Genomic DNA, 23499 nt, shown 5'->3' on the forward strand with positions numbered 1-23499 from the left:
CGAAACCCTTCCGGGTTTCAGCCCGAAACGTTGCCTATTTCCAGAAGGGTTTCGGCCAGAAATGTTGCCTATTTCCTTAGCTCCACAGATGCTGCTGCACCATAACTCAGCGGGTCAGGCAGCATCTGTGGAGAACATGGATAGGTGACGTTTCACAGAGTGCTGGAGGAACTCAGCGGGTCAGGCAGCATCTGTGGAGAACATGGATAGGTGACGTTTCACAGAGTGCTGGAGTAACTCAGCGGGTCAGGCAGCATCTGTGGAGAACATGGATAGGTGACTTTTCACAGAGTGCTGGAGTAACTCAGCGGGTGCAGCAGCATCTATGGAGCTAAGGAAATAGGCAACGTTTCGGGCCGAAACCCTTCCGGGTTTCAGCCCGAAACGTTGCCTATTTCCAGAAGGGTTTCGGCCCGAAATGTTGCCTATTTCCTTAGCTCCACAGATGCTGCTGCACCATAACTCAGCGGGTCAGGCAGCATCTGTGGAGAACATGGATAGGTGACGTTTCACAGAGTGCTGGAGTAACTCAGCGGGTCAGGCAGCATCTGTGGAGAACATGGATAGGTGACGTTTCACAGAGTGCTGGAGTAACTCAGTGGGTCAGGCAGCGTCTGTGGAGAAAAGGAACCAGCATTTGCAGCTCCTTCCGACACATTATGGTCCCTGTGATAGCTTTCGAATGACTTGTTTGTTGCCAAATACAATGTTTATTGCCTAATTGAATCTCAGTAGCCAGATAAATGAAAATGCAAGTATTATTGACCTTGGCTTGCTTTCACAACTTGTTGGAGGTGATGGCTTTATTGCCCTTCACTTGATAACATTTGAAATGCCGGCCAACCCGAAAGGAAAAACGTTTTAATTCCCAGGGAGAAAAGAGATATGATGTTTGCTCTGGGAACTTGCGCTGAGCTGAGGCACTAATGTCAACATCCATCCACCTGCACTGTGGGAAAAGCTCGCTCACAGGCCAATGGCCCTGTCTCTCCACTCTATATTCAAGCGCGTTTAGTTTGTCACCTGTCGTGGGATGTTGGGGGAGACCAGAACCAGGGGTCACACACAGTTTAAGAATAGCGGGTCGGCCATTTAGGACTGCACTGAGGAAAAACCTCTTCACCCAGAGAGTTGTGAATCTGTGGAATTCTCTGCCACAGAAGGCAGTGGAGGTCGATTCAGTGAATGTTTTCAAAAGAGATTTAGCTCTTCGGGGTACAGAATCAAGGGATATGGGGGAAAAAGCAGGAACGGGGTACTGATTGTGGATGATCAGCTATGATCATATTGAATGGCAGTGCTGACTTGAAGGGCCGAATGGTCTACTTCTGCGCCTATTTTTCGATGTTCTATGTTTCCATGATAGGATACGAATTGTCACCTATCATGAGAGGAATCGATCGGGTAGACGCACAGAGTCTCTTGCCCAGAGTAGAGTAATCGAGGACCAGAGGACATAGGTTCAAGGTGAAGGGGAAAAGATTTAATAGGAATCTGAGAGGTAACTTTTTCACACAAAGGGTGGTGGGTGTATGGAACAAGCTGCCAGAGGAGGTAGTTGAGGCTGGGACTATCCCAACGTTTAAGAAACGGTTAGACAGGTACATGGATAGGACAGTTTTGGAAGGATATGGACCAAGGGCAGGCAGGTGGGACTAGTGTAGCTGGGACATTGCTGGCCGGTGTGGGCAAGTTGGGCCGAAGGGCCTGTTTCCACACTGTATCACTCTATGAATCTAGTTCAGTACATGGACACAAAATGCTGGAGTAACTCTGCGGGACAGGCAGCATCTCCATATAGAAGGAATGGGTGACGTTTTGGGTCGAGACTCTTTGGTTTATTGTCACGTGTACCGAGGTACAGTGAAAAGCTTTTGTTGCGTGCTATCCAGTCAGCGGAAAGACAACACATGATTACATTCAAGCCAGTTATAGTATACAGATATTGTAAGGGAATAACGTTTATTGCAAGGTAAAGCCAGTAAAGTCCGATCAAAGATAGTCCGAGGGTCACCAACAATATTCAGGCCCTTCGGCCCACCAGGTCCGTGCTGACCAGCGATCCCCGCACACTAACACTATACCTACACACATTTGAGACAATTTAAAATATTTACTGAAGTCAATTCATCTACAAACCTGTACGTCTTTGGGATGTGGGAGGAAACCGGAGCACCCGGAGAAAACCCACGCAGGTCACGGGGAGAACGGACAAACAGAAGAAACATAGAAACATAGAAAACAGATGCAGGAGTAGGCCGTTCGGCCCTTCGAGCCAGCACCACCATTCAATGTGATCATGGCTGATCATCCACAATCAGTACCCCGTTCCTGCCTTCTCCCCATATCCCTTGACTCCGTTAGCTCAAAGAGCTAAATCTAACTCTCTCTTGAAAACATCCAGTGAATCGGCCTCCACTGCCCTCTGTGGCAGAGAATTCCACAGATTCACACAACTCTCTGGCTGAAAAAGTTTTTCCTCATCTCAGTTCTAAATGGCCGACCCCTTATTCTTAAACTGTGTGACCCCTGGTTCTGAACTCCCCCAACATCGGGAACATTTTTCCTGCATCTAGCCTGTCTAATCCCTCAAGAATTGTATATGTTTCTGTAAGGAACATTGACAGGGAGAAGGGTCTGAAGAAGGGTCTCGACCCGAAACGTCACCTATTCCTTCGCTCCATAGATGCTGCCTCACCTGCTGAGTTCCTCCAGCATTTTTGTCTACGTTCGATTTTTCCATCATCTGCAGTTCCTTCTTAAACATGAAGTGCAGGAGTAATCATTTGGATATTTTTTAAATGGAGATTGACAGATACTCGATTAGTCCGGGGGTTATGGGGAGAAGGCAGGAGAATGGGGTTAGGAGGGAGAGATAGATCAGCCATGTTTGAATGTTGGAGTAGACTTTATGGGCCGAATGGCCTAATTCTGCTCCTAGACCTTACGAGCTTCAGCGGGTCAGGCAGCATCTGTGGAGAACGTGGATAGGTGACGTTTCACAGAGTGCTGGAGTAACTCAGCGGGTGCAGCAGCATCTATGGAGCTAAGGAAATAGGCAACGTTTCGGGCCGAAACCCTTCCGGGTTTCAGCCCGAAACGTTGCCTATTTCCAGAAGGGTTTCGGCCCAAAACGTTGCCTATTTCCTTAGCTCCACAGATGCTGCTGCACCATAACTCAGCGGGTCAGGCAGCATCTGTGGAGAACATGGATAGGTGACGCTTCACAGAGTGCTGGAGTAACTCAGCGGGTCAGGCAGCATCTGTGGAGAACATGGATAGGTGACGTTTCACAGAGTGCTGGAGTAACTCAGCGGGTCAGGCAGCATCTGTGGAGAACATGGATAGGTGACGTTTCACAGAGTGCTGGAGTAACTCAGTGGGTCAGGCAGCATCTGTGGAGAACATGGATAGGTGACGTTTCACAGAGTGCTGGAGTAACTCAGCGGGTCAGGCAGCATCTGTGGAGAACATGGATAGGTGACGTTTCACAGAGTGCTGGAGTAACTCAGCTGTGACGGGGGAGAACGAACATACACATTCTATAAGAAACGTATTCGCCCCATGTCTACAGTGCAGTGATTTGCAGTGAAAGTCTGTCCAGATTAAATTTTCGACTCAGCTTTATTCTCAATAGTTTCTTCAGGGAGTGAAATCCAGACGTTTGATTTCTGATTCTTGACGCTTGGTTCAGCTTAAGTTCCTCTTTAAACTGTAAAAAGGAATTCCAAACAAGCTTATTAAAGCCTGAAGGTTTTCATCTGAATTTACCACATGGAGTTTTAAAAGCTTCAGCGAGCAGGTGTGTGAGATGTTAGTGCAAGGTCCATTCTGGGGCAGTGCCGATGATGACTTCTCTTCAAAAGCTTTTTGTGTTGAAATATAATTAACAAAAACCTACGGTTGGAACAAATAGTGTATAAAATGTAGTTAGTGCTCCAGATTTCAGAGTTGAAACGAACGAGAAACTTTGAAGATAGCATCTCCAGCGAGCAGGCGTGGAGACTAGTGCGTGGTTTATACATGTGGCATCTGTTCAATTAACGACTGCGGCGGTTCTTCCAAAGGTTTAGTTCAGGTCGGTGTGGAGATACAGCGCGGGAACAGGCACGTTGTCCCGCTAAGTCCGCGCCGACCAGCGATCCCCGCACGCTAACACTGTCCCGCGCACATTAGGGGCCATTTCACATTCTTACGCCAAACCCACAAACCCGCGCGTCTTTGGAGTGTGGGAGGAAACCAAAGTTTAGGGGTAACATGAGGGGGAATTTCTTTACTCAGAGAGTGGTAACTGTGTGGAATGAGCTTCCAGTGGAAGTGGTGGAGGCAGGTTCGATTTTATAATTTAAAAATAAATTGGATAGGCATATGGACGGGAAAGGAATGGAGGGTTATGGTATGAGTGCAGGTAGATGGCACTAGGTGAGAATAAGTGTTCGGCACGGACTAGAAGGGCCGAGATGGCCTGTTTCCGTGCTGTAATTGTTATATGGTTATATGTTTATATCTTGGAGCGATGTTCCCGATGTTGGGGGAGTCCAGAACCAGGGGCCACAGTTTAAGAATTTAGAACGGAGACGAGGAAACACTTTTTCTCACAGAGAGTTGTGAGTCTGTGGAATTCTCTGCCTCAGAGGGCGATGGAGGCCAGTTCTCTGGATACTTTCAAGAGAGAGCTAGATAGGGCTCTTAAAGATAGTGGGGTCAGGGGATATGGGGAGAAGGGTCTGAAGGAGGGCCCTCTGTTAAAGGAAAGATATTGTCAAGCTTGAAAGGATTCAGAGAAGCTTTACAAGGATATTGCCAGGACTAGAGGGTGTGGGCAAGTTGGGCCGAAGGGCCTGTTTCAACACTGTATCACTCTATGACTCGATAACCTTCAAGGTTTTAGCATGTTTAAAATGAAGAATTCAGAGAAGTGTGAGGTGCTGTATTTTGGGACATCGAACAAGGGCAGGACCTACACAGTAAATGGTCGGCCTCTGGGTAGTGTTGTAGAGCAGAGGGATCTAGGAGTACAGGTGCATGGTTCCTTGAAGGTCGAGTCGCAGGTAGATATGGTGGTCAAAAAGGCTTTTGGCACTTTGGCCTTCATCAGTTTGAGTATTGAGTATAGAAGTTGGGAGGTCATGTTGCAGTTGTATCAGACGTTGGTGAGACCGCATTTAGAATATTGTGTTCAGTTCTGGGCACCATGTTATAGGAAATATTGTCAAGCTTGAAAGGGTTCAGAGAAGATTTACGAGGATGTTGCCAGGACTAGAGGGTGTGAGCTACAGGGAGTGGTTGAGTAAGCTGGGTCTCTATTCCTTGGAGCGCAGGAGGATGAGGGGTGATCTTATAGAGTTGTATAAAATCATGAGAGGAATAGATCGGGTTGATGCACAGTCTCTTGCCCAGAGTAGGGGAATCGAGGACCAGAGGACATGGGTTCAAGGTGAAGGGGAAAAGATCTAATAGGAATCTGAGGAGTAACTTTTTCACCCAGAGGATGGTGGGTGTATGGAACGAGCTGCCAGAGGAGGTAGTTGAGGCAGGGACTATCCCGACGTTTAAGAAACAGTTAGACAGGTACATGGATAGGACAGGTTTGGAGGGATATGGACCAAGGGCAGGCAGGTGGGACTAGTGTAGCTGGGACATTGTTGGACAGTGTGGGCAAGTTCAAGTTCAAGTCAACTTTATTTGTCACATACACATACAAGATGTACAGTGAAATGAAAGTGGCAATTCCTGAGGGATTGTTCAAAACAACAGAACAGAACGGAAAGTTGGGCCGAAGGGCCTGTTTCCACGCTCTCACTGTATGACCAAGCACTCCGAACGAACACATAGAAAATAGGTGCAGGAGTAGGCCATTCGGCCCTTCGAGCCTGCACCACCATTCAATATGATCATGGCTGATCATCCAACTCAGTATCCTGTACCTGCCTTCTCTCCATACCCCCTGATCCCTTTAGCCACAAGGGCCACATCTAACTCCCTCTTAAATATAGCCAATGAACTGTGGCCTCAACTACCCTCTGTGGCAGAGAATTCCACAGATTCACCACTCTCTGTGTGAAAAATGTTTTCCTCATCTCGGTCCTAAAAGATTTCCCCCTTATCCTTAAACTGTGACCCCTAGTTCTGGACTTCCCCAACATCGGGAACAATCTTCCTGCATCTAGCCTGTCCAACCCCCTTAAGAATTTAAAGGGTTGGACACATGTCCTTCCAGCTTTGTTCTGGCGTTGGCAGCAATCAGCCAAACGCACCGTCAGGCTTGTCAGGACGGAGTGGGCGTTTGGTGATAACGCACTGAGTGACAAGCCACATAGACACATGCGGGTGTTGAGAGACACTCGAGCTGAAGGTCCACCATCAGATAACTCATCGAGTGTGTACGCATCTCCAACTGAGTGCCGCTGCTGGGCTAGCCCGTCATGGCACGAGAAAGGAAGTTAGTTTAGATTAGTTTACAACAGTGGCAAGGTGATGGATGAGATGGAGAACGTGACTCTTCCTACACCCTATCTCTATATTTGCAACAGCTAATCCTAGTGGGTTAGTTTATACTGTTTGATTAGGAGATTAGGTGGATATCCATCAACAGAATGAATGGTATCTGCTTGATCTTCATTCAGTTGCTCTGTTATCTGTTATTGCTTGCAAACCCTATGTGGGAATGAGATAATCTCCTTTAGTGTATTATCCAGCATCTACAGTTCCTTGTTTCTAGTTGCAGCCTGGCTGTTTGGTACAAATAATGTTCGAACTTTAGACGGACACAGGGTGCTGGAGTAACTCAGCGGGTCAGGCAGCATCTGTGGAGAACATGGATAGGTGACGTTTCACAGAGTGCTGGAGTAACTCAGCGGGTCAGGCAGCATCTGTGGAGAACATGGATAGGTGACGTTTCACAGAGTGCTGGAGTAACTCAGCGGGTCAGGCAGCATCTGTGGAGAACATGGATAGGTGAGGTTTCACAGAGTGCTGGAGTAACTCAGCGGGTCAGGCAGCATCTGTGGAGAACATGGATAGGTGACGTTTCACAGAGTGCTGGAGTAACTCAGCGGGTGCAGCAGCATCTATGGAGCTAAAGAAATAGGCAACGTTTCGGGCCGAAACCCTTCCGGGTTTCAGCCCGAAACGTTGCCTATTTCCAGAAGGGTTTCGGCCCGAAACGTTGCCTATTTCCTTAGCTCCACAGATGCTGCTGCACCATAACTCAGCGGGTCAGGCAGCATCTGTGGAGAACATGGATAGGTGACGTTTCACAGAGTGCTGGAGTAACTCAGCGGGTCAGGCAGCATCTGTGGAGAACATGGATAGGTGACGTTTCACAGAGTGCTGGAGTAACTCAGCGGGTCAGGCAGCATCTGTGGAGAACATGGATAGGTGACGTTTCACAGAGTGCTGGAGTAACTCATGTCGCGGGGTGAGGCCTGGATGGTCGTGAATAGTCGCCCTAAGAGTCGACTAATGGCGGGTGCCAGCAAGTCGCCGAAAACAATTGCCTAAGTGGGACAGGCCTTTAAGGATTGAGATAGTGAGTGCGGGAAGGTTCACTGTGGCCGCTGGCATTATCAGACTGAACAGCATTGCGTTTAATAAGACTGCGTTGTGCTAATTTTAGCGTGAAAAGAGGATGAAGGTAAATTAAGTCCAGCGAGCATCCATATGCCACGCTGGTGATAATACTATGCTGCATGACACCCTGTGAATCGTACAACTGTCGTATGTTGGCGGATGTAAGGTTGAAGCCCTTCACAATTCACAACGCCCGTTTAAAAGGTTGTCCATAGTATACCCCAGCTTCTTGGATTCAGTTGCTGCACATGTAATGAACATATACAGCGATGTTGTACTCTATAAACCATTAGCTGATTCAGCAGGTTTTTTACGTCGAGGTTTAGACTATAGACAATAGACAATAGGTGCAAGACTAGGCCATTCGCCCCCCCCCCCCCCCCCCCCCCCCACCCCGTGCCAGCACCGCCATTCAATGTGTAATCTCTTAGATTGATACCAAGAGCAATTTATATTGATGCAGGCACACGGAACAGCAGATGGTGGAATATTGAGCAATGCACCAGACTCAAGGACTCAGTGGGTCAGGCAGCATCTGTGGAGGGGAATGGACAGATGATGTTTTAGACAATAGGTGTAGGATTAGGCCATTCGGCCCTTTGAGCCAGCACCGCCATTCAATGTGATCATGGCTGATCATCCCCAATCAGTACCCCGTTCCTGCCTTCTCCCCATATCCCCTGACTCCGCTATCTTTAAGAGCCCTATCTAGCTCTCTCTTGAAAGTATCCAGAGAACCGGCCTCCACCGCCCTCTGAGGCAGTGAATTCCACAGACTCTCAACTCTCTGTGTGAAAAAGTGTTTCCTCATCTCCGTTCTAAATGGCTTACCCCTTATTCTTAAACTGTGTGTGGCCCCTGGTTCTGGACTCCCCCCCCCCCAACATCGGGAACATGTTTCCTGCCTCTTGCGTGTCCAAACCCTTAATAATCTTATATGGTTCAATAAGATACCCTCTCATCCTTCTAAACTCCAGAGTGTACAAGCCCAGCCGCTCCATTCTCTCAGCATATGACAGTCCCGCCGTCCCGGGAATTAACCTGGTGAACCTACGCTGCACTCCCTCAATAGCAAGAGTGTTTAGTTCTGAACTTGGCTGGGAAAATGTTTCGATTTGTTGCTTTACCCTGTTCAGCACCTTCTCTCCTCCTTTCTGGTGAAATAAAATTCCCCGTTGATTTATTTCACTATTTATTTTCCAGTTCCATTTTACTGTAGTGGTTTATTGCCACATGTAGCGAGGTACAGTGAAAGGCTTTTGTGTTGCGTGCTAACCAGTCAGCGGAAAGACAATACATGATTACAATCGAGCCGTCCACAGTGTACAGGAAGATACATGATAAGGGAATAACGTTTTGTTTAAGTTTCTGCGTTTTAATTCAGAATTTGGCAGGAAATGGTCTGATTTATCACCTTGTTTAAGAAGGAACTGCAGATGCTGGAAAATCGAAGGTAGACAAAAATGCTGGAGAAACTCAGCGGGTGCAGCAGCATCTATGGAGCGAAGGAAATAGCTGACGTTTCGGGTCGAGACCCTTCTTCAGATTGATGTGGGGGAGGGGGGGAGAAGAAGAAAGGAAGAGGCGGTGGGGGAGCTGGGAAGGGGAGGGGAAGGAGGGAGGAAGCAGGGACTACCTGAAATTGGAGAAGACAATGTTCATACCGCTGGGGTGTAAACTGTCCAAGCGAAATATGAGGTGCTGCTCCTCCAATTTGCGGTGGGACTCACTCTGGCCATGGAGGAGGCCCAGGACAGAGAGGTTGGATTCGGAATGGGAGGGGGAGTTGAAGTGCTGAGCCACCGGGAGATCAGGTTGGGTAGTGCGAACTGAGCGGAGGTGTTGGTCGAAGCAATCGGCAAATGTGTCTATTTATTTATTTATTGATCACCTTAATGTGTTCAGATTCTTAAAGTACGCTCCCTTCGACTTTCAGCTGAAATGAAATTCCCAACGAGGTGACGTGAAATGATCTCGTGGCTTGGTATCGGGGGAAATCTTTAGCGCCCCAGTTCGGGGCCTGGAATCGTTTGGTTTTATTTCCACTTGTAACTGAGCCCACTTCAGGGGGCAGGGAGCATTTGGGTATCTTGTTGGGCTGAGAAAACCTGTCCTGTGTACGCCACAGATAGAACAAGCCTTGTTGTCAGATGTGGAGGGGTGAGTGGAAGCATTGTGATCACAACCACGCACACAAAAAAAAGCTTGACCTCTCGATGACCCTGGGCAAACAAAGACAATGCAGGAGAGAGCTTCTTTTGACACGGACACCCCATTGAGGCTTGTTTTTCTTTTAAGCAGACAGACCACTGACGCTGACATGACCCACACAGACTTCCAGGTAGTGGCGTTCAAAATGCCCGAGACCAGGAATTCCCCAAGTTTGTCGAAGTCGGAATGGGAACGTGGTTCGGAAGGCAAGATCAAATGGGAGGGAGCGCAGCGTAGGTTCACCAGGTTAATTCCCGGGATGGCGAGACTGTCATATGGAAAGAATGGAGCGGCTGGGTGTGTATACTCTGGAATTCGGCCCTTCCAGCCTGCACCGCTTTCAATACGATCATGGCTGATCATCCACAATCAGTACCCCCCGTTCCTGCCTTCTCCCCATATCCCTTGATTCCGTTAGCCCTAAGGGCTAAATCTAACTCTCTCTTGCAAAATGTCCAATGAATTGGCCTCCACTCCGGGATGGTGGGACTGTCATATGCTGAGAGAATGGAGCGGCTGGGCTTGTACACTCTGGAGTTTAGAAGGATGAGAGGGCATCTTATTGAAACATATAAGATTATTAAGGGTTTGGACACGCTAGAGGCAGGAAACATGTTCCTGATGTTGGGGGAGTCCAGAACCAGGGGCTACAGTTTAAGAATAAGGAGTAAACCATTTAGAACGGAGACAAGGAACCACTTTTTCTCACAGAGAGTTGTGAGTCTGTCTCAAGGGCAGTGGAGGCTGGTTCTCTGGATACTTTCAAGAGAGAGCTAGATAGGGCTCTTAAAGATAGCGGAGTCAGAGGATATGGGGTGAAGGCAGGAACGGGGTACTGATTGTGGATGATCAGCCATGATCACATTGAATGACGGTGCTGGCTCCAAGTGGCCTACTCCTGCACCTATTGTCTATTGTCTAAATGGCCCTGGAGAGGTGTTTAGCACCGGAGATGTGAGTGCAGGGATGTGCGTTTCAGATTGTTTCTCTTCCCGAGTCGTGTTGCGTGGGTCAAGAAGTGCACACATTTTAGCGGGTAATTTGATCTTTGCCTTCATCCCGAGGAGCTCAAGAGTAGAAGGGGGGGGGGGAGGGGCTCCACAGACGGAAGTGGTGGATAAGTGGTGAGGAAAAAATGGAACCAGGCATGAAGCGATGTCCGATCTCCACTTAGCAGTCCCCGTTCTTTGTCTCTGTGGATTCTTTTTCCCAGGAACAAATAGATGGGAGTAAATAAAGGGCCAAACAAGAGCAGTGGGCCGTATCTTTGCTGCGCACATGCTGGCAGGACATCTTGAGCAGGAAGCTGAGAGAGCGTTGAGTGGCCAAACCTTATCTCTCCGGCTCATTGTTTGCTGCCCAGAGTCCTGGATGCAATTTCCCTCCCCAAGAAAAAAACTTCCTGTAGCCTTCCTCCACCATAATATGTGTGTGTTTTTCATCACAGTCCTCAAGCCCAGATCGTTCAGCTTTATGCTCACGATCGTACATCGAGGGTACATTTAGTTTAGAGGGTAATGTGGCTGTTACGGTGGTGCAGCGGTAGAGTTGCTGCCTCACAGCGCTTACAGCGCCAGAGACCCGGGTTCAATCCCGACTATGGGTGCTGTCTGTACGGAGTTTGTACGTTCTCCCCGTGACCTGCGTGGGTTTTCTCCGGGTGCTCCGGTTAACTCCCACACTCAAAGACGTACAGGTTTGTAGGTTAATTGGCTTCTGTAAATGTAAATTGTCCCCGGTGTGTGTAGGATAGTGCTTGTGATCGCTGGTCGGCACGGACTTGGTTGGCCGAAGGGCCTGTTTCTGCACTGTATCTCCAAAATCTAAAAGCCTAAAGCAATCTTGTGGCCCAGTGTCAGACACCAAGCTCTGTTCATGAGCACTGTGACAGTTTCTCATGAGGTGTGTAAACTCGGGTGCTGGCTCGAAGGGCCGAATGGCCTACTCCTGCACCTATTGTCTATTGTCTATTGTAAAGGGCCTGTTCCACGTACACAACTTTTTCGGCGACTGCTGGCACCCATCATAGGTCGCCGAAAATATTCACCATTGTGAAAATATCCAGCGGCGACGAGAAATACGCTACGACTCTTTGGGCGACTAGGAGACGACTCACGACCATACTGGCCCTGGCGACCTCTCACGACCATACAAGCGACCCCCTTGTGATACCCCGCGACATGTCCCCTGTACGGTCGTGAGTCGTCACCTCAGTCACCCAAGGATCGTAGCATCTTTCTGATCACCGCTGGATTTTCAACATGGTGAAAAATACAGTCGCCGAAAAAGTCGCGTAAGTGGGACAGGCCCTTGAAGAGTTAACTCATATTGGGACGCAACGAAGAAGTTAATGTGAAAAATATCTCTCCCCCGAAAATAATATTCTATTTTACAGGAATTCTTGAGAAGAGAACTCAAATGTTTGTTCGTTTTCAAAGATTGTAAGGGAAACAGATGTTTGGTTGAGTGAGATAGAACATAGAACAGTACAGAACAGGAACAGGCCCTTCAGCCCACAATCTCTGTGCTGAACAGGATGAAAAATTGATCTAATCTCCTCTGTCGTCCCATATCTCTCCATTCCCTGCAAGATTTAGTTTTTGAGATACAGCGCAGAAACTGGCCCTTCGGCCCACCGATTCTGTACCGACCAGCGATCGCCGATCACTAATTCTGTTGGACACACTGGCTTCAGAGTACAGAAGCCAAATAACCTACAAACCTGTACGTCTTTAGAATGTGGGAGTTATACTTGAGCACCCGGAGAAAACCCACGCAGGTCACGGGGAGAACGTGCAAACTCCATACAGACAAGCACCTGTAGTCGGGATGGAACCCGGGTCTCTGGTTGTCAAGGCTATGGGGAGAAGGCAGGAGACAATAGACAATAGGTGCAGGAGTAGGCCATTCGGCCCTTCGAGCCAGCACTGCCATTCAATGTGATCATGGCTGATCATCCCCAATCAGTACCCCGTTCCTGCCTTCTCCCCATATCCCCTGACTCTGTTATTTTTAAAATCCCTATCTAGCTCTCTCTTGAAAGCATCCAGAGAACCCGCCTCCACCGCCCTCTGAGGCAGAGAATTCCACAGATTCAGAATGGAGTTGAGAGGGAAAGATAGATCAGCCATGACCCTAGTGGAGCAGAATAGATGGGCTGAAAGGCCTAAATCTGCTCCAATGTCTTATGGTTGTAAAATTCAATGTTGTGAGTGTCTGCTACTATAAATCCAGACTCCTCCCCACCCCCCCCACCCCCCCCAACCCCCCATTCCCGTGCAAGCAAACGTAAGGAAATAATGAGTATTCTTGGCGTCAGGCTAAATCCCTGCGTCACACTGTATCATCATTTCTATTTGAGTTTAGCATGTTCGGTACATAAGCTCTGTACATCAAACTCACTTATCTGCTCGCTGCCTGGGCCACTCAGATAAGTGGCATCTAAGAAATTGTTCATCCTCTGGTAATAAAAAGAGCTCACTTTGGCTAAACTGCAGCGTGGAGTTTACAGAGTGAATCTGGGAATATTTCGAGGCCAGCGTAGAGGCTGGGAATGCAGTCGGCAGCTGTTTGGGACGGCACGCTGGTGTGTCCGCCACCACGCCGCGCGTCACGCCTCTCACCATCTCGTTCACTCTGAACACGGTGAAGGCAAACAGTAGACTCTACAACCCGCACAGGAAGGGCTAACCAGGCTCGCAAATTCCACGTTAATATCATAAACCAGAACGCATTGCGCGCCAAAATACAGAACGCCCATGGCAATGTCGGTAGCTGGACGTACTAAAGGGCCTGTCCCACTTACGCGACCTTAGCTTGCTAATTACGCAACCTTGAGGCGTACGGGCACCGTATGCCCGCGTGGGGCCGGTCCCACTTAGAAGTGCGGAGTTGTGCGGGGCTGGTCCCGACATCGCGCGGGGCACCGAACTCCTTGCAGTGGCCGAAATCTTCGTACGCCAATGGCCTGTCGGCCCTAGTACGCACGCACGCACATTGTGGTCGTACGCAGCGCCTTGAGTTCGTACGCAGCGTCTTGACGGCGTATGCCTAGCGTTGCCTAGCCGGGCGTTGCGATGACGTCACCGCCCGGCATGGCGTTACGTGATGACATCACTGCCTGACGCCGTGCGACGCCCAAATTCAATCGGCCCGCCTCCTACCCAGCTGATTTGTAAGCATGACGTCGATGATTGGTCGCGCCAAACGCACGCAATCGCACGTAAGTGGGACAGGCCCTTAACGCTACGATTAGTGATGTCGGCCGTAAAGTGGTGTGTGATTTTTAATGGCAAGGGGCAGAGCTACAAGGATTTAACACTAAAGGGGGGGGGGGGGGGGGGGGGGGGGGGGGGGGGGGGGGGGGGGGGGGGCGGGGAAGGAAAATATGAAGTGCTACCAATCCATAAAGGTATTGATTTTATATATTGTTGGGTCTGTGAAATGCTGGCTCTGGGGTCACCCACCTCCATCGGGGACTGATGTATGTTTATTCTGGGAGGCAGCCCTCATTCACAACAGACTCTTCTCCAAAGGACGAAGCTCATGCTGGAGGTGACTGTCTAATTGAGATGACCAAGGGGGCAGGTTTCCATTGCAATGTCCCGACTGATATCGAGCTTTTGAATTTGGTGTCAGCTTTTGTTAGGTGGGATAATTACTCTCTTGAGAAGGGTAAATGCTTCAGGTTGCTGGGCCACTTGTTCATTCAGTAAGATGGCTCTTATACCACCTCGGCAGTGTCGCAAGACAATTTCTTCCGAATGTTACGACAAGTTCAGTGAGCCTTTTAAAGATTGTGGCCAGAGGAAACGTTTGTCAAGTTAGCGAAGGATTACTTAATGAATGAATGAATAAGTTTACTGGCCAAGTATTCACATACAAGGAATTTGCCTTGGTGCTCCGCCCGCAAGTGACAACATGACATACAGTGACAGTTAGGAATGACACATAAAACATTAAACATTAATAATAAAACATTATCGATTAAACATGTGAATTAAATAAAATACCAGAGCAAATGGAGGCTACAGATTTTTGGCTGTTGAGTAGAGCAACTACTCGTGGATAAAAACTGTTTTTATGTCTGGCTGTGGCAGCTTTGACAGTCCGGAGTCGCCTTCCAGAGGGAAGTGATTCAAAGAGTTTGTGGCCAGGGTGAGAGGGGTCAGAGATGATCTTGCCTGCTCGCTTCCTGGCCCTTGCAGTGTACAGTTCATCAATGGAGGGAAGGTTGCAGCCAATAACCAATTAATCATAGAAACATAGAAAATAGGTGCAGGAGTAGGCCATTCGGCCCTTCAATATGATCATGGCTGATCATCCAACTCAGAACCAATTAAAGGATGATAATAGGTGCAAGAATAAGGGCCAGGCCATTTAGGAGTGAGATGAGGAAACACTTTTTTCACCCAGAGAATTGTGATTCTACATAGATACACAGACAATAGGTGCAGGAGTAGGCCATTCGGCCCTTCGAGCCAGCACTGCCATTTAATGTGATCATGGCTGATCATTCATAATCAGTACCCCGTTCCTGCTTTTCCCCATATCCCTCGATTCCGCTAGTCCTATCTAACTCTTTTGAAAACATCCAGTAAATTGGCCTCCACCGCCCTCTGTGGCAGAGAATTCCACAAATTCACAACTCTCTGTGAGAAAAAGTGTTTCCTCATCTCCGTTCTAAATGGCTTACTCCTTATCCTTATTCTTAAACTGTGGCCCCTGGTTCTGGACTCCCCCAACATCGGAAACAGGTTTCCTGCCTCTAGCGTGTCCAACCCCTTAATAATTTTATATGTCTCCATAAGGTACCCTCTCATCCTTCTAAACTCCAGAGTGTACAAGCCCAGTGGCTCCATTCTTTCATCATATGACAGTCCCCGCCATCCCAGAGTGGAGGCCAATTCATTGGACGTTTTTTCAAGAAAGAGTTAGATTTAGCTCTTCGGGCTAACGAAATCAAGGGATATGGGGAGAAAGCAGGAACGGGGTACTGATTCTGGATGATCAGCCATGATCACATTGAATGGCGGTGCTGGCTCGAAGGGGCCGAATGGCCTCCTCCTGCACCTATTTTCTAAGTTTCTATGTAAGAATATTTCATCGTTCTATCTGTTTATTTAATGCCATCAATGGGCTGTTGATGGGGGAGTCTAGGTTTTTATGAAAGGCTTTAACATGATGATGTGTTTATGTTTGCAAACTGCGTAGAAAAAACACAATGCGCTTTGAGAGGTGAAGGAATTCCTAATCACTTTTCAATGCTCATAATTGTCAAAAGCGTGCCTTGACAAAAAGCTCCGCGGAAGATTGCTTCTAACGCAGTAAGTGGAAACAGACAATGTGGAAGATTGGCTGCCGAGTTCATTTCAAAATTTGGACGCACACTGAATCCTGAAGATTCAGCCGAAAATAACTCCTGTTCTGCATATTTGCCTGAAGAATTTTATAACTGAGACTGGAATGTGTTTAGTTTAGTTCAGAGATACAGCGCGGAAACAGACCCTTCGGCTCACCGAGTCCGCGCCGACCAGCGATCCCCGCACACTAACACTATCCTACACACACACACACACTGGGGACAATTTACACTTATTCCAATCCAATCAATAGACAATAGACAATAGACAATAGGTGCAGGAGTAGGCCATTCGGCCCTTCGAGCCAGCGCCGCTATTCAATGTGATCATAGGACGACAGATGGCACAATGGGCTAAGTGTTCGGCTGGCAACCGGAAGGTAGCTGGTTCGAATCCCGCTTGGAGTGCATACTGTCGTTGTGTCCTTGGGCAAGACACTTCACCCACCTTTGCCTGTGTGTGTGAATGTAATTATGTGAAGCACTTTGGGGTCAATGCAAGTTGACTAAAAATGTGCTATATAAAAAATAAAAAATTAAATTAAAAAAAAAAAAAATGGCTGATCATCCCCAATCAGTACCCCGTTCCTGCCTTCTCCCCATATCCCCTGACTCCGCTATCTTTAAGAGCCCTATCTAGGTCTCTCTTGAAAGCATCCAGAGAACCGGCCTCCACCACCCTCTGAGGCAGATAATTCCACAGACTCTCAACTCTCTGTGTGAAAGTGTGCTTCCTCGTCTCCGTTCTAAATGGCTTACTCCTTATTCTTAAACTGTGTGGCCCCTGATTCTAGACTCCCCCAACATCGGGAACATGTTTCCTGCCTCTAACGTGTCCAAACCCTTAACAATCAACCTGCAAACCTGTACGTCTTTGGAGTGTGGGAGGAAACGGAAGATCTCGGATGAAAACCCACGCAGGTCACGGGGAGAACGTGCAAACTCCGTACAGACAGCGGATCGAACCGGGGTCTCTGGCTTGAAATTTATCCCGGCTGAATTGTCATAAAAGGCTACGCTGTTGTTGTAGTGCGTTATGTTCTATTTCTACACTTCATTCCACATACTGTAATGGAATACCGTTTGAAGGAACTGATGCAATTGTTTAGCCTGCTTAGCTGCGGATGAATTTCGAAGCATTTATTGCTCGCTGGTAGAAATCTATTTTCTAAAAGGAAATTGCCTCATTTTATACAGCAGGCGAGATTCCCAACTTGCTCTGCTAAAGACACGTGCCCAAGAAGTGTGTTTAAACTCCATGTAGTTTTACTACCGAGGTACTTTTAAAACATCGCAAGCATGTCCCAGACGTATTCAACCTCCACCTGAAATGATTTGTTAAACAAAGTAGGAGTTTTAACGTCAGGCCACGCTTCAGTGTACACCATTACATTTCTTCCTTCTGCTTGTCTATCAGACCAAGCCATGTGAGGGGAAAATGTAAAAACAAGGCACTGCACAGTCTGAAGAAGGGTCTCCAGCTGAAACGTCACCCATTCCTTCTCTCGCTGCCTGGCCCGCATAGTTACTCCAGCACTCTGTGAAACGTCACCTATCCATGTTCTCCACAGATGCTGCCTGACCCGCTGAGTTACTCCAGCACTCTGTGAAACGTCACCTATCCATGTTCTCCACAGATGCTGCCTGACCCGCTGAGTTACTCCAGCACTTAGTCTGTTTTGTTTTTTTGTAAACCGGCATCTGCAGTTCCTTGTGCACCACCTTCAGTTTGAAGTTTAAAAGAGGTCTATTATTGTTTATAACAGGCAGGGGCCTGAGCAGCATATTTTGGGGCCATGACTGTATTGTGAATGTCAGGAAGTCCAAATTAAAAGCAATCCCAAGAACAGATAAAAACAAGATTCTTGGAGATCTAAAAGTCTCCAAAATTTGTACCAAGCATTGCTTTTATTACAGGCTGCTCATTCACAACAGAAACCAGTTCGAGTGTTCTGTGTAATCTCTTAGATTGATACCAAGAGCAATTTATATTTATATTGATGCAGGCACACGAAGCAGCAGATGGTGGAATATTGAGCAATGCAGCAGACTCAAGGACTCAGTGGGTCAGGCAGCATCTGTGGAGGGGAATGGACAGATGATGTTATGGGTCAGGATCCTTCTTTAACTATTAATAGAGCAAAAATAATAATAATAATAATAATGGATGGGATTTATATAGCGCCTTTCTAATACTCAAGGCGCTTTACATCGCATTATTCATTCACTCCTCAGTCACACTCGGTGGTGGTAAGCTACTTCTGTAGCCACAGCTGCCCTGGGGCAGACTGACGGAAGCGTGGCTGCCAATCTGCGCCTACGGCCCCTCCGACCACCACCAATCACTCACACACATTCACACACAGGCAAAGGTGGGTGAAGTGTCTTGCCCAAAGACACAACGACAGTATGCACTCCAAGCGGGATTCGAACCGGCTACCTTCCGGTCGCCAGCCGAACACTTAGCCCATTGTGCCATCTGTCGTCCCATGTCTCAAGGAACACAATCGTCAAACTCCAGTCCAACAGGTGGAGCAAAGGGGAAGATACAGAGTGCAGAATATAGTTCTCAGCATTGTAGCGCATCAGTTCCACAGACAAAGTCCAATGTCCGCAATGGGGTAGAGGTGGATCAGAGAGTAACCTGTTAAGTCACTTTGAGGGAGGATTTGACCGATATATGAGGTAGAGGCTTGTTTTCTGGAATGTCGTGGGGGAAGAGAGAGACAGAGAGGTGGAGAGTCATAGTGATACAGTGTGGAAACAGGCCCTTCATTCCAACTTGCCCACACCGGCCAACATGTCCCAGCTACATGAGTCCCACCTGCCTACGTTTGGCCCATATCCCTCTAAGCCTGTCCTATCCATGTTACTTAAACGTTGGTATAGTCCCAGCTTCAACTACCTCCTCTGGCAGCTCGTTCCATGCACCTACCTGTGTGGAAAATGTTAGCCAACTGGTTCGCATTAAATCTTTCACCCCCCCTTCACCTTAAACCTATGTCCTGTGGTTCTCGAATCCCCTACTCTGAGCAAGAGAATCTGTGCGTCTACCAGATCTAATGGGGTACCAGATCTATTGGGGTACCAGATCTATTGGGGTACCAGATCTATTGGGGTACCAGATCTAATGGGGTACCAGATCTAATGGGGTACCAGATCTAATGGGGTACCAGATCTATTGGGGTACCAGATCTATTGGGGTACCAGATCTAATGGGGTTCCAGATCTAATGGGGAACCAGATCTAATGGGGTACCAGATCTAATGGGGTACCAGATCTAATGGGGTACCAGATCTAATGGGGTAGCAGATCTATTGGGGTTCCAGATCCAATGGGGTTCCAGATCCAATGGGGTACCAGATCTAATGGGGTACCAGATCTATTGGGGTACCAGATCTAATGGGGCACCAGATCTATTGGGGCACCAGATCTATTGGGGTACCAGATCTATTGGGGTTCCAGATCTAATGGGCTCCAGATCTATTGGGGTACCAGATCTATTGGGGTTCCAGATCTAATGGGGGTTCCAGATCTAATGGGGTTCCAGATCTATTGGGGTTCCAGGTCTAATGGGGTTCCAGATCTAATGGGGTTCCAGATCTAATGGGGTGCCAGATCTAATGGGGCACCAATCTATTGGGGTACCAGATCTAATGGGGTGCTAGATCTATTGGGGTACCAGATTTAATGGGGTTCCAGATCTAATGGGGTTCCAGATCTAATGGGGTACCAGAACTATTGGGGTTCCAGATCTAATGTGTTCCAGTTCTATTGGGGCACCAGATTGAATGGGGTCCCAGATCTAATGGGGTACCAGATCTAATGGGTTCCAGATCTAATGGGGTTCCAGATCTAATGGGGTACCAGATCCATTGGGGTTCCAGATCTAATGGGGTTCCAGATCTAATGGGGTTCCAGATCTAATGGGGTTCCAGATCTATTGGGGTTCCAGATCTAATGGGTTTCCAGATCTATTGGGGTACCAGATCTATTGGGGTACCACATCTATTGATTGGGGGCGGAGTTGCAGAGCAATAGACATTGCCAGCTGAAGCCATTAGTACCAATGGCAAAGCCATTCACATCTGGGTGCGGTAACGTTGCTCTAAGAGACCTATTGGCAACGTTTATGTCAATCTTCCAGCTTTATCCAAAAGTCATAGCTCTTAAAACTTTAATGTTGGGAGGGGGTGAAAAATAAATCTAATTCGGTTCTCAAATGGTGCAGGATAGTGCAGAACAGTCGAGTCATTTACAAATAAGGATTGTTTTTCAGTAGGGTTGTTTGGCAGGCTGAGGCATGAACTCTGTGCTAACGTTACTGCCCCCCCCCCACCCCCCAATAAATCACAGCAGCAGGTTCGGTTCAATACATGTGGGACACATTGAACCTTTTGAGCAGTACATTGCTTGTAAAATTTGTAGCCGTTTATGCACTCCTCTCCAGCCCGTTTGCGGAGAGCTTTGCCAAACGAGTTTTGTTGATCTGGGATCTTACACACACAGTCCCTCCCGTCTGCAAGGGCGGCCGCTCACAAAGGAGCAGTCTGAGCAGAAGTTTAGTTTGGATTAGATGGACACAGAGTGCTGGAGTAACTCAGCGGGTCAGGCAGCATCTGTGGAGAACATGGATAGGTGACGTTTCACAGAGTGCTGGAGTAACTCAGCGGGTCAGGCAGCATCTATGGAGCTAAGGAAATAGGCGACGTTTCTGGCCGAAACCCTTCTTCAGACATTTGTGGCATTAGTGTTGTACCTGCGTGATTAACTGACCCAAATCTAGAGGCTGAGAACACAATAGTTATCAATAAATCCAAAAGACAAATATTGGACCAACTGTGGACACACAGGACTAGCTTAGGCGGGGCGTGCTGGTAGACCATGCCAACAACAGTGGCGCAGCGGTAGAGTTGCTGCCTCACAGCGCCGGAGACCCGGGTTCAATCCTGACTTCAGGTGCTGTCTGTACGGAGTTTGCACGTTCTCCCCGTGACCTGTGTGGGTTTTCTCCAAGATCTTCGGTTTCCTCCCACACTCCAAAGACGTGCGGGTTTGTAGTTTAATTGGCTTGGTGTAAATGTGTGTCGGATAGTGTTAATGTGCGGGGATCGCTGGTCGGCACGGTGGGCCGAAGGGCCTGTTTTCGCGCTGTATCTCTAACCTAGTCTGTGGAACCTAGTCTGCGGAATTCTCTGCCTCAAAGGGCGGTGGAGACTGGTTCTCTGGATACTTTCAAGAGAGAGCTAGATAGGGCTCTTAAATATAGTGGAGTCAGGGGATATGGGGAGAAGGCAGGAATGGGGTACTGATTGGGGATGATCAGCCATAATAATAATAATACATTTTATTTATGGGCGCCTTTCAAGAGTCTCAAGGACACCTTACAAAAATTTAGCAAGTAGAGGAAAAACATGTAAGCGGAATGAAATAAATAGTAGAGACATGACTAGTACACAAAGTAAAGACAGAATTCAATACAAAACACAGTACGAGGCAATTCAAGCACAGATGAAAAGGGAGGGGGACGTGGGGCTAAGGATAGGCAGAGGTGAAGAGATGGGTCTTGAGGCGGGACTGGAAGATGGTGAGGGACACGGAATTGCGGATCAGTTGGGGGAGGGAGTTCCAGAGCCTGGGAGCTGCCCTGGAGAAGGCTCTGTCCCCAAAACTGCGGAGGTTGGACTTGTGGATGGAGAGGAGACCGGCTGATGTGGATCTGAGGGACCGTGAGGGTTGGTAGGGGGAGAGGAGGTCAGTGAGATATGGGGGGGCCAGATGGTGGAGGGCTTTGTAGGTGAGGACCAGGATTTTGTAGGTGATCCGGTGGGAGATGGGAAGCCAGTGAAGTTGTTTGAGGACTGGAGTGATGTGATGCCAGGATTTGGTGTGGGTGATGAGTCGGGCGGCTGCGTTCTGGACCAATTGGAGTTGGTTGATCTAGGTGGAGCTGATGCCAAGGAGAAGTGAGTTGCAAGATCATGATCATATTGAATGGCGGTGCTGGCTCGAAGGGCCGAATGGCCTACTCCTGCACCTATTGTCTATTGTCTATTGTCTAGTCCAGGTACCTATTACATCTTTCCCCCTTCACCTTAAACCTATGTCCCCTGATCCTGGATTCCCCTATTCTGGGCCAGAGACTCTGTGTGTCACCTGATCTATTCCTCTCATGATCTTATAAGACCCTGCCTCAATGACCTCCTCTGACAGCTTGTTACTTCCACCCACCACCCATTGTGTGAACCAGTTACCCCTCAGATTCCTATGTTCAAGAAGGAACTGCAGATGCTGGAAAAATCGAAGGCAGACAAAAATGCTGGAGAAACTCAGCGGGTGAGGCAGCATTTATGGAGCGAAGGAATAGGTGACGTTTCGGGTCGAGACCCTTCTTCTGTCACTTATTCCTTCACTCCATAGATGCTGCCTGACCCGCTGTGTTTCTCCAGTGTAGAGGGGACATGTTGGCCAGTGTGGGCAAGTTGGGCCGAAGGGCCTGCATCCACACTGTATCACTCCCTATGACTCGAGCTGGTGAGAGGATGTGTCAGGATGGTTGTGGCACGACCTCCAGAACGTTGTGAAGATAGAGGGTGCCACGGTTTTGCTCTCTATCCAGTTATTTGCTGAGCAAATGGACATGGCCATGTGTAGAGCAGACTCCAGTTAACGGTGCCAAAAGCAGGTTCTGGCCTTCCACACATTGGCTGTTCTGTGGTTTCACTTGGCACGCTGTGTATTTCTGGGGCTTGTGTGTGTAAATATCTGAGGGTTTTATTTAGTTGCAGCTTTTATTGAACCAGAGTACACAACCGAACCACTCACCCCGACCAACGCAGAAATCACCTCGAATCACTGCCGAGGGCAGTGTGGGGTCATCTCATTGGTATTCACTTGCCCAAACACCGTGAACATAGAAACATTTGTCCAAGAGTAGGCCATTCGGCCCTTCGAGCCAGCATCGCCATTCAATATGATCGCGGCTGATCATTCAAAATCAGTACCCCGTTCCTGCCTTCTCCCCACATCCCTCGATTCCGTTAGCCCGAAGAGCTAAACCTAACTCTGTTGAAAACATCCAGTGAATTGTCCTCCACTGCCTTCTGTGGCAGAGAATTCCACAGACTCACAACCCTCTGGGTGAAAAGGTTTCTCCTCATCTCAGTCCTAAATGGCCTTACCCCTTATTCTTAAACTGTGTGTGACCCCTGGTTCTGGACTCCCCCAACATGGGGACCATTTTTCCTGCATCTACCCTGACCAATCCTTTAAGTATGTTGGATGTTTCTATAAGAACGGCCGGCTATGGTTGGGAGATTGTAATCGGAAGAGTTCTAGTCATTGTCCTGACACTG

At 48.2% G+C, this 23499-nt stretch overlaps 1 long non-coding RNA gene across 1 annotated transcript; it reads right to left on the reverse strand.

Annotated features, from left to right (window-relative positions):
• Positions 1–2073: 2073 nt before the first annotated feature.
• Positions 2074–18783, reverse strand: LOC116976441. Its single transcript, XR_004412956.1, has 3 exons — positions 18650–18783; positions 16352–16360; positions 2074–2084 (listed from the first exon to the last, which is right to left on the reverse strand). It is a non-coding gene; the product is annotated as an uncharacterized LOC116976441 (long non-coding RNA).
• Between the last annotated feature and the right edge of the window lie 4716 nt (positions 18784–23499).

This window comes from Amblyraja radiata, chromosome 8, assembly GCF_010909765.2.
Source record: "Amblyraja radiata isolate CabotCenter1 chromosome 8, sAmbRad1.1.pri, whole genome shotgun sequence".
In the NCBI taxonomy this organism is placed as follows: Eukaryota; Metazoa; Chordata; class Chondrichthyes; order Rajiformes; family Rajidae; genus Amblyraja; species Amblyraja radiata.